The following is a 10,793-nucleotide window of genomic DNA, read 5'->3' on the forward strand; positions in this document are numbered from 1 at the left end:
ATACGCGCATTTCAGGATTTGAAGCTCGCCATTACCAACCCCCCAGTCCTCCGCACTGCCGACTTCTCCCGCCGGTTCACGCTCCAGACTGATGCTAGTTCGGTGGCGGTCGCAGCGGTCCTGTTACAGCAGTATGATGGTGAGCTCCAGCCTATTGCTTACGCCTCACGCACATTATCCCACCCTGAGAGAAAATTTTCAACGTACGAACTCGAGTGCTTAGCAGTCCTCTTTGGCTTGGAGAAATTTAGGCCGTACCTTGAACACCTCGAGTTCGATCTGCAGACCGACAATCAGGCTCTCACGTGGTGTCTCTCCCATCCCCGCCAACTCGGGAGAATTGGTCGTTGGGTTGTGAGATTGTCCTCATTCAAATTTAATGTGCAGCACATTAGGGGAACCCAAAATGTCATCGCAGATGCTCCCTCACGCATGTATGACCCCAGCGCCGAAGAACCTGTATGTTCGCTACTTTTGGATTTCCCTGTCCTATTCGAGGATATTGCCGTGCACCAGAGGAAAGACCCAGAAATTTGTCCCATTATGGACCAGTTGTCACTGGGGCAAGAAGTACCCGGATACTCTCTACGTAGGAGCGTACTTTATTGCAAGGCTCGTTTTGACGGTCGGCCTAAGATCGTCATCCCTCAGGCCTTAATTCTTAATTCTTTCAGGCCATCTTGATTGTGTTTGTGTTCTTCACGTGCCCCAACTCATATTGCAGTTTGACCCTTAGTTCAGATGGGCTGCACTGTCCCTTCCCGTGCTACCATCTTTCCAGTGCCTTACGCCGAAGGGTGGAAAGGATCCACCGTCCCTACGACCAAGTGCGAAGCACGGTCAAGTACCTGATAAGACCAGCACCCTCCCCCCGGGTGTTTACTGGAGGCTTACTGCATCATCAGGCATATTATGGACATGACAACGGGACACTTATTAAGTAGCAACCAGTTTGTGGGGTGAGATGCCTGGGCTCTTATCCCTGTCTGCGTATGTGCCCCACTGATGGTTCGGGTGAGCTGCGTGTCCAGCACCACATAGTGAAGTGTAGGTGGGTGCTCTCGCAGTCAGCGCAAGCACTTAACATCGAGACTGGCAGCAGGTANAAATCCTTCGGCCAGTACTTCTGTATCTCTTGGTGTCTAGGTTCCAACCTTCTTCAGCGGCAGCTATTCCAAGACTGACTGGATGAATTAATTCAACCCCCTTTTATACTGTAATGTCAGAAACCGCCGCCATGTCCCTCAACAAGACCCCCTTCTTTCCTTCCCCCCTCTCCACATGCCCTACGCTTGCGCCCTTCATCCTTTCACCAGGGACTGAGAGGCTCGTCTGAACACTGGAAGGGGATTCTGCTGCATGCCGTGGAAGAGTCTGGTGCTTGTTTCGGCCTCCAAATTATTTCTTGGAATTTTGGTTTGCGCAATTAATGGCGGAGTTGGTGGACGCTTGTACGTTGTGCCATTCTCATCTGGGACAGTTTGTATTTTTTTTTCCAATGAATTATATTATTATATTTATTTGGTGTCTGTATTGTTAATATAGTTTCCTATCCCAAACCACTTTTCGGTCCTTGGCTTTGGTACATTTCAATACCCTCGGCTGCTGCTATGCAAATGAGCCTTTGTCATAACCGCANCTTTGGTTTGCTTGTTGGGACGTTTTGTCTGTTTCTATTCTGTTTTGTGTTGATCATGACGTCTGAGCCTCTACTGCCCGAGTACCTACACAAGGACGAGCTGCAATACGAGCTGGCAGCTCGGGGGATTTCGACGGAACGGTTGAATGTCGCCGCACTCAGATCACTACTCAGGACCTCCCGGGATGTGGAGGAAAACATCGAGCNTTCCAATTCTGTTTTTCAAAAGAAGCATGTTTTTACCTGTCACAGGTGTGACATCTATATAATAGGTATACAAAAAAACGCACGCATTCGAATGCAACATTGTATCAAAATTTCGAAGCAATCGGTGAAGAANATCGACTCGTCCACCTGGGTACTTGGCTCCGACATTTTCTGCAATTTGGGGGAAGTGCCCTAGAGTTCGAGGTTTCTGCCCAAATACTGCGTGAACAATTGGACGGCCTCTTAGCCGACATCAACACCAGTCTTCAGGGCGAAGAGCGTGTGGCACCGGTCCCGGGCCCCTCTGNTCTGTGACTTGAGTCTGCAAGCAAACTATATCGATTGAGTGACTGCTGCTTGTTAGCAAAGTTAGTGCCAACTTTAGGGAATAGAGGGTGCTGCGTGGTCAGTGCAATGAATCCCCTTGGCCATTANAAGCCAGAGTGACGGTCAACCTAAGTTGTCCAATTTACTTCCCCCAGGGGCCCCCCTTTACCCACCGGTAATGGGTAATCCCACTTTTGTTTTCGCCAAGCTGCCNTCTCAGAAAATCTTCTAGTGCCATGAATCCAACCTGCACCTCTGGATCTGTAGGCAGGATGTTTGACCACTAGACCACAGAGGAGGTCCAAAGATAAATACAGGATCTGCAAAATTCGTTCTGACCAAAGTTCTGAATGAACATGCAAATCAAACTGCCAAAATGACACCCAAAAATCCCAGTAGACAGCAAAATATAAGAAAAGAAACTTGCTCTGTTTTCCAGCAAGATGGTTGCACACAGGGATGGAAAAGTCCACATGTTTCTTTGTGCATTAAGTAACTTCAAGTGGCAGCGATAATGGTTAAGTGTCGGGTGTTTTAGTATGACCCAGAAACAGAAGACCAGTAAGACACAGGAGAGAACTGTATGCACACCAGGCATGACAAGGTAGTCAGTGAAAATCGATGATTACATACCGCTTTGGCTGCAATTTTCCAGGTATAACTCAATTTATCGAGTAATTTGCATATTTTTTCAATTGTTTCCTCATAGTTTGTACATACATAGAATGTGCCATACGTCACACCAGGTTTTGGAAAACATTCTGTGAAAAAAACACAATGACTTCAACTCATTTCTAAAAACAAACTTATTAGATTCAGAGTTCTCTTAGCACTACGTACCTGACTAGAAGTCTGTGTAGATGACTGAGTAGCATGGAGCTGTGAATTCAGTACCATATCATCAAGGTGTGCTGGCTGTGGGGATGACAATGGCCCCTTTTCTTCCTGCATTGCTGCTCCAACACACTCAATTGGTAAACAGGGCTGCTCTAACCTTGGTTCTGGCCAAGATCTACTCAGTCTGGCAATTGAGACATCCAAAGCACAGGCATCATGTGCTGCGCCAGGGGAAGAGACTGAAGATACTTCATTCTCAGAGCAAAAGCGCTTGTTATGCTGCTCATCTCTTGGTGATCCTGAAACACAACTGTCTCAATGAAGTATTTTAAATATTAAAATTTTCCAGTTACTTGTGACACAGAATGACTGGAGAGAGTTATGTGAGAGGACAGAAGCTGTAAAATTTTAACATACTAATTGTTCCCCTCTAACGTTTTTAAAAAATTACATCACTACTATGACCGCCTCTGTGGTCTAGTGGTCAGAAGTTCCTGCCTACAGGTCCAGAGGTCCAGATTTGATTCTTGGCACTACCAGATTTTCTGAGTTGTGGGTCTGAAATGGGATCCACTCTGACTCGTGAGGATAAATGAGGAGCTATTTCATGACAACAGTGGCTCCAGTATAAAGAACCGAGATTAATGGCCATGGGGATCTGTGGCACTGACCATGCGACACCCTCTATTGGCTAAAGTTGGCATTAACATTGCAGACAAGTGGCGGTCGCTTGGTCGATATACTTTGCATGTATACTAAAATCACGGAGTTTTTTCTATACATCACTCCTACAGGTTTCTCAGAAATGTACATAGGGCTCAGACAGAAGTCTCACTGGTCCATCCCTCCACACCTCCCTTTAACTGTTATACTTCCCTATCCACTTTACACCAATGTTGGTACTGATATAGTTCAGGTGCATTCCTACAGTTACTCTCTGTTTAAGACACAGATATAAACATGAAATTACGACCTTTATGAGGAAATTTTAAAACTGCATATATTGTGCTAGAATAAAAGTGGGAACACAAGAATGACTTCATTGAGCATTATGTTTTAAAGCAATACCTCACCATCATGTTGCAAACATGCAGTGTTATGTGGAAGACATTCGAGTATGTGCATAGCTGCTAGTAAACCTATATACACAACAGATTATGTGATAGGAACCTTTCAATGCAAGTTATGCCTTAAGCCACCTCGCAGGCTCCACAGCTTACAGTGACAAATGAAACAATGAGGCAAATAACATCGCAGTGCTGCTTCATGTATGCCATCACAGGAACACACATGCTTAAAAAAAATAATATCTTCCCTTCTGCAACATTCTCGTGTGTTTAGGCTACTGAATATTTCTTCTTCAAGCCACGAGTTATTTCTCAAAGATCCTGTGTTTGAGGGGAACAGTACATTCTTCTGGGTTAATCACAAGTTGTTCTGAGAAAGCCCAATGTTTCAGAGGAATGACTTACAAGTCTGTGTCCTATGTCCTATACAAGGTTCTAATATTTTTCAGTTTCAAAATATTAATTCTGTCTCTCATATATTTTCTCAGTCTTTCCTATTTTTATACTGAAAACCAATTACACAAATTCATCCAAGGAGACAACAGATTACACAATACACAATCATCAAGAATATTTCATAACAAAAATAAACATTTTACTGAAGATGCAGCTGCTCACACAGCAAGGTATCTTTGTTACCAACATGAAAAGAACAGTACAAAGTCTGCTACATTAAAAACACTGAAATAAATATGGTTCTACAATAGCTGAACACTCTGGTTCACTGTATTCAAATTAACAGCATAAGCAGATACAACTCTTCTAAAAATTATTCACAATGAGCCAAAACCAAATGGCCAGCTCGCTTTGCATTAACATACCTTACGTTTCCCTCCACGTGGTAACTCTATCTTATTGTACAGTGATAAGGACTCAACTCCAGGCCACACCCCTCGATTGACAGAGACAAAGAGATCTGTAATCAATTTCAGCTGACCCTGCTCCGTATTCCCATCCTGCAAGGGAATACAGAGCAGGGTCAGCTGTAATCAATTTCAGCTGACTCTGCTCCGTATTCCCTTGCAGGATGGGAAATCTTGTCCACATCTCTGTCATAATGCAGCCAACACCCCATATATCAACTGCTGGCCCACAGCTGCGTTCACCTAGCAACAATTCTGGTGGTCGATACTACAAAGTTATGACACAATTGGTATACCTGAAAAATAAACACAGAACTTTATATTAAACACTACACTGTACTACAATTCTCAAGACTAAGCATATAACTTGGTGTTTTATGGATCATCATCCACCAGGTTCTCTGCAGACAGTGTGCCAGGAAAGGAGTGTGTGAGATTTTAGGTTCTCACAGAGGTGAATATTAAAAGTGTAATGTTCGGGGATGCGACACTTCTCTGCAACACTAGCCCCCTCATATCAATTTAATTTGCTTATTTTCACTCTATAATGAGGTATGGAAACATTTGATGAGGTAATTCACCTAACAGCAAGAAGATATGTTTACATTACAAAATAAAATTGTCCGAAACACGGCAGGTCTCAAACCTAGAAATTCATGTAGACATCTATTTAAGAGATAGGAGATCTTATTCCTTTGTGCCCCCTACTACTCTGCTACCACTTGTACCACTTGTACCGCCTTACGGTCTGCTACCACAGCACCGTCACTCTCTAGCACCTTTTGGCTCTGTCTACCCTTCCTCAATCAGAGGGGGAAACGGTGCTCCGTCATACGGCCCTCATGTTGTGCTCACACGCTCCCTAAGTTAGAGTAAGGGATCCAAGCTAGCAGCGAGGTAAATCTAGTTACAAATGATGGCAATCAATACATTAACAAATAACAGAATTTAATAAACACAACAGAAATTAAACAGAACAACTGAATTGCACATTTACATGCTCGCACACAGCGGCATCTAACGAGTGCAGAATGGCCCATATTTACTGGCGCAACAATTTGCCTTGGTTGCATGAAAACATAACTACTACTTTGTAGCCAGGCTACAGGCTGAGTCTAAACCAACTACACAATATAAATTATAAACACAGGTTTAACTAAACTGGTACGAGTCGCCGCCGTACTACAAACCCAACGACGGGCGACCGCGGGCGATCTCGCCGGCCGTGAACCAGCCCACTACTTGCTGAAACCAATTTTGGACTCACAGCTGAACAGGAATTTGACAATTACTCCGGCTGGCTCGGCGCCGCGAGCAAGGCGCTATGGATCCATAACCAGAACTGTCCTCTGAACTCTAATTAACTTACAAGCAAGGCTCCCAGGGGTAGAAAGGAGGGGAGAGGGCAACATCATGTGACCCAGTCACGCATGGGGAGGGGGTGGGGGATAAGTTTAAGAACCTCAATCAAGGGGCTGGAAGCCCATGACGTCATGCCGGAGCCACTGCATTGCTCACCTTCAATGTGAAAACATAATTTTCATTAATGAACTCCAACTTAAATAACAAGAACTTTTTCAGACTAATTCAGCTGTACACAGTGTTAACACAAGGAATGAGCACCTTCTTCACAGACCAAATGCCAACTTCTCATGTTTTCAGAAAAGCGCATACCACATTGGCATCAACATTTTCAACAATCTCTTCTTAATAAACCATCGTATGGTGCACTTCTGACCAGCTTTAAAGAATTAAAAAGTAAAAATAATGTATCTCTATTATTTAGCATCTCTCAAATTACTGTAACATAAAATGTCAGAGGCTACCACTGTGTGAAGCACAGAAAAGAATCAATTCCAAAGGAAGTTCAGAACTTACCGATTACACTGGCCGGCAGTAAATGGCCTCGCCAAACCAAACCAAAAGCTGCTAGTTTCAATATTCCAGCTTTTGTCACAAGTACATTGGCCGGCTTCATATCTCAATGCATGATCTAAAAAAATATCAAGGAGGGAAAAAAATTAATAACTTTCTTCTAATTAAATAGGATGCAACAGTTCATGATATAAGTAGGCCCTCATTATACCACATATTATGATATACCACAATGTTGATCATGTCCCCCAGTATGATTGATTACACATGATTTATGAAATATTTTAGTTACAGTATGAGATATATATTTCAGGTTTCTCTTACCTTGGAATCATTTTCTTCAAACAGAAAAATTTAACAAGCACCCCTTTTACCTTCTTGACCACAGATGGTCCAAAATCTTGCTGACCTGCGAAGAAGTCACTAAAACTACCACACTCTACTAACAATCATTAAGTCATGACTAATGCTATAGTAATGACAACCAAAAGAGACAATTATACAATCAGGGAAAAATTTTAAATCATCAAAAGGTGTTAAGAATGGCAAATTAATAAACCAGCTTTATCCGCAAGTGTGACATTCCAGAAGGAACAATATGTGGTTGGGTGAAAACATAAGATGAATGGCATTCATATGTAGAGTTGAAAGAAGATGAAGCAGGGCTGCAAAGGAGAACACTTAGACTTGTGAAAACAGTTATGTAGATGTGTTTCTGTACACGTGCTTCCTACAGAAGCGTAGTGAAAGAGTGCCTACAGACAGGGTATTGCTAAAAGCCCAGGTACTTCAGTTTAGCAAACTGCTTGGTGGGTATAAGACATGTACATTTTCTGAAGAGCAACTATGGAGGTGACAGGTTCAACATGAGATATACCAACTTAACGCTGAATATGACTGTGCATCTGGTGACAGTACAGCATCTGAACAGTTTCTTGAAATTCTGTGTAAAGCCCCCAGCTGATCAGCTACTCAAGGATCTCCCAACATAGTATGGAACCCAAAAGTTGATTACCGTGTTCATGAGAATCATCCAATAGTCCCTATCCTGAGTCAGATCAATCCAGTCTATAACACCGCAACCTATCCCCCCCAAGATCCAATTTTAAACTATCCTCCCACAAAAAGCTAAACAATTCCATCTAGTGTGACTGGTGAAGATTTTTCTTAGTTCAGAGCAGTGGCGTGCCATGCATGGAAGCAAGGGAAGCATTGCTTCCATAGTTAAGAAAAGAAAAGAAGTCATATACAGGGTGTCCCAGGAGGAATGGACCAAACTTTGGGAGGGTGTTACTTATGTTAAAATATGCTGATATAACCCAAAACACCTATGTCCAAAGTTGAACGGTTACGGAGATAATGGCCCGAGAAAAGAGTGGTCTTCTGGCTGTTCCACGCACTATACCTGTCAGCTGAGACCTCGTTATCTGTTTGTCCTTGAGTGTCGTGATTCACACTAGCCGTAAGCTCAAGCGCACAGAGTTCGTTGCGGCGGGGTCATGATTAGTTGTGTGATGAGTTGCTGAAATGACTCTTGTGTTTTCACACGTGGAATATTGTGATATGCATTTTGTGTGTGGATTTTGCGGTGGCAATGCACGTGCTGCTGTTGAAGAATACCAAAGGCGTTTTCCTGATCGAAGGATTCCATCTCGAAGTGTATTTACGCGAATTCACCAGATATTGCGTGATACTGGTTCTCTTCCGAGTGTTTCTGTGCACTCTGGAAGGGAGGATGTACAAATGATAGACACACGAGAGAACATTCTTAAGATGGTTCAGAGAAGTCCGCGTCTCTCCACTCGTAGAATGGCCTCTCGCATCGGCGTATCACGTATGCAGGTGTGGAGAAATTTACATGATGAAGAGTTATCCTTACCATGATCAAAGGGTACAACATCTGGAACCAGGCGACCATGCACAGCGTATGGATTTGTGCCACTGGATAAAAAGCTCATCCCGAACTGTTAAGCGTCATTTTATTCAGTGATGACGCATCTTTTACCCTGGATGGTGTAAATAATTTACGAAATGTGCATACGTGGTTCCATAATAATCCACATGAGATAATGGAAATGAAATTCCAAAATAGATTTTCCGTGAATGTATGTTTAATACAGTTATGTGGTCGGCTTATAGGGCAGTCAGCCATGTTACGTCAGCGCTTGCCAGTCATCTGTCATGTATGGTGCTTGGAAACCCTAAGGACAATTATGATATGGCGGGCGAGTATTTTGTACTTCACGTCACTCACAAGTTAGTTTGATGTTACGTACATTATTAACATTACAGAATCCACATATTCCTGCCAGTTTTAAGATGTATTTTGTAATCAACACGCGTGTAACACTGGTCAAAGTTTGACACTTCTCTGGCCATTATCTCCATAACCGTTCAACTTTGGACATAGGCATACTTTAACATAAGGAACACCCTCTCGAAGTTTGGTCCATTCCTCCTGGGACATCCTGTATAAATAACTCAATTTGAATAATAAGGATTTGAATACTGTCATTTAGCGTGTGCTCCTGCTCAAGGCCACATGCCTCCTCCTCCCCCTACCTTATCCTGCTTGGGGGACGGACGAAGTTTCCTTCATTAAACTCTGTAACAATTCATCTCATACGAAGTGGGTATGGAAGCAACTTTTGGTTTGCTGCTAATGCCTGTGATGTGGAAGCGAAGGACTGTGGTCTTTCGGTGGTTATGTGAAAATTAATTGTTTATGTGTGATTTCAGTCTTTTTGGGTGTTATAGGTTAACATTAAGTTTCATTAAAATATTGTAAGTGCCTATGTATATGGCATAAGATTGTATTTGTGATCGTATTTCGACGCACCAGAAAGAAGCCATCCGTGTTTAAGGGAAGCAAGTCTGATACTGAGGTACGAAGGGCAGGGGCGTGATTAGACTACACGCACAGGACATAGCTAAAATGAATGCTGGCAGACGTGACTGCAACTGTGCAATTGAAAGCCTTTCAAAACGGGAGTTTAATAGCAGGGACTTTTCTGAAAAGAGAATAATTATAGATAGAGGACGACCGACACGCAAGTTGCCAGTACTTAAAGCACAAAACAAATTATTTGTGAGGAAACTTAATTTGGAACAGTATTCTAAAACAGAGTGGCTACCGGTTGCCGTAATATAGGAAAATTGTTTTGTTGGCCATGCCTGTTGTTTCTCAATGGGAAAAAAAAACGTATGAAACAAGAATGGGTTTGGTGATATCAACAGCCTTCATAAAGCATTGAAACGACATGAGAACTCTCAGACTGACATTATTTCAACAATGCAACTTATGTTCGGGAAATCTCAAATTGACTGTCAACTTGACAATCAAAAGTGCCTGACAATACTACAGCAGATTGAAAATGTGTAAGAAAATAGAGAAATAATGAAATGCTTGATTGATATCACCTGCCATTTTGGAAAGTGGTAACTTGGCCTCCGTGGTCATGACGAAAGCGTGGATTCTATCGATTGAGGTAATTATGTGGAATTAGTTAACTTGTTGAGGAAATGTGATTATAAACTCAATGTTCACCTTGAGAACAGTTTATCGAACAGAATACAAACCGGCCTTACTGACTCAATAAGTGACATAAATTTTGGCGAGTTGATTGCTATCAGTTCGTTTATTAGATACCATGGCTTCCCTTACCAAAAATGGTACCGCATGCCACTGGTTCTGAGAACCTGGAAAAGATAGTAACAAATTACATATACAAGGCAAGAAAACACATAAGCCTGTCCTTCCTTGCTAAACAAGGAAAGTAGGGATAGAAGAAAAAAATACAATGGCACAAATTGTTGGTTAATATTGTTCAAAAAAAACAGAACCAAAAAATCATATCCTCCCACCTACGTCTAGCTCTTCCTAGTGGGCTCTTTCCTTCTGGCTTCCTACCAAAATCTTACAGGCATACAGGCATTCATCTTTGCCCCTTGCATGCTACAGGACATGTCCAACTCATC

At 42.6% G+C, this 10,793-nt stretch overlaps 1 pseudogene; it reads right to left on the reverse strand.

Annotated features, from left to right (window-relative positions):
* Positions 1 to 2,829: 2,829 nt before the first annotated feature.
* Positions 2,830 to 7,224, reverse strand: LOC111870654 (annotated as a pseudogene).
* Positions 7,225 to 10,793: the final 3,569 nt, after the last annotated feature.

The sequence above is a fragment of the Cryptotermes secundus genome, unplaced genomic scaffold (genome assembly GCF_002891405.2).
Source record: "Cryptotermes secundus unplaced genomic scaffold, Csec_1.0 scaffold628, whole genome shotgun sequence".
Classification (NCBI taxonomy): domain Eukaryota; kingdom Metazoa; phylum Arthropoda; class Insecta; order Blattodea; family Kalotermitidae; genus Cryptotermes; species Cryptotermes secundus.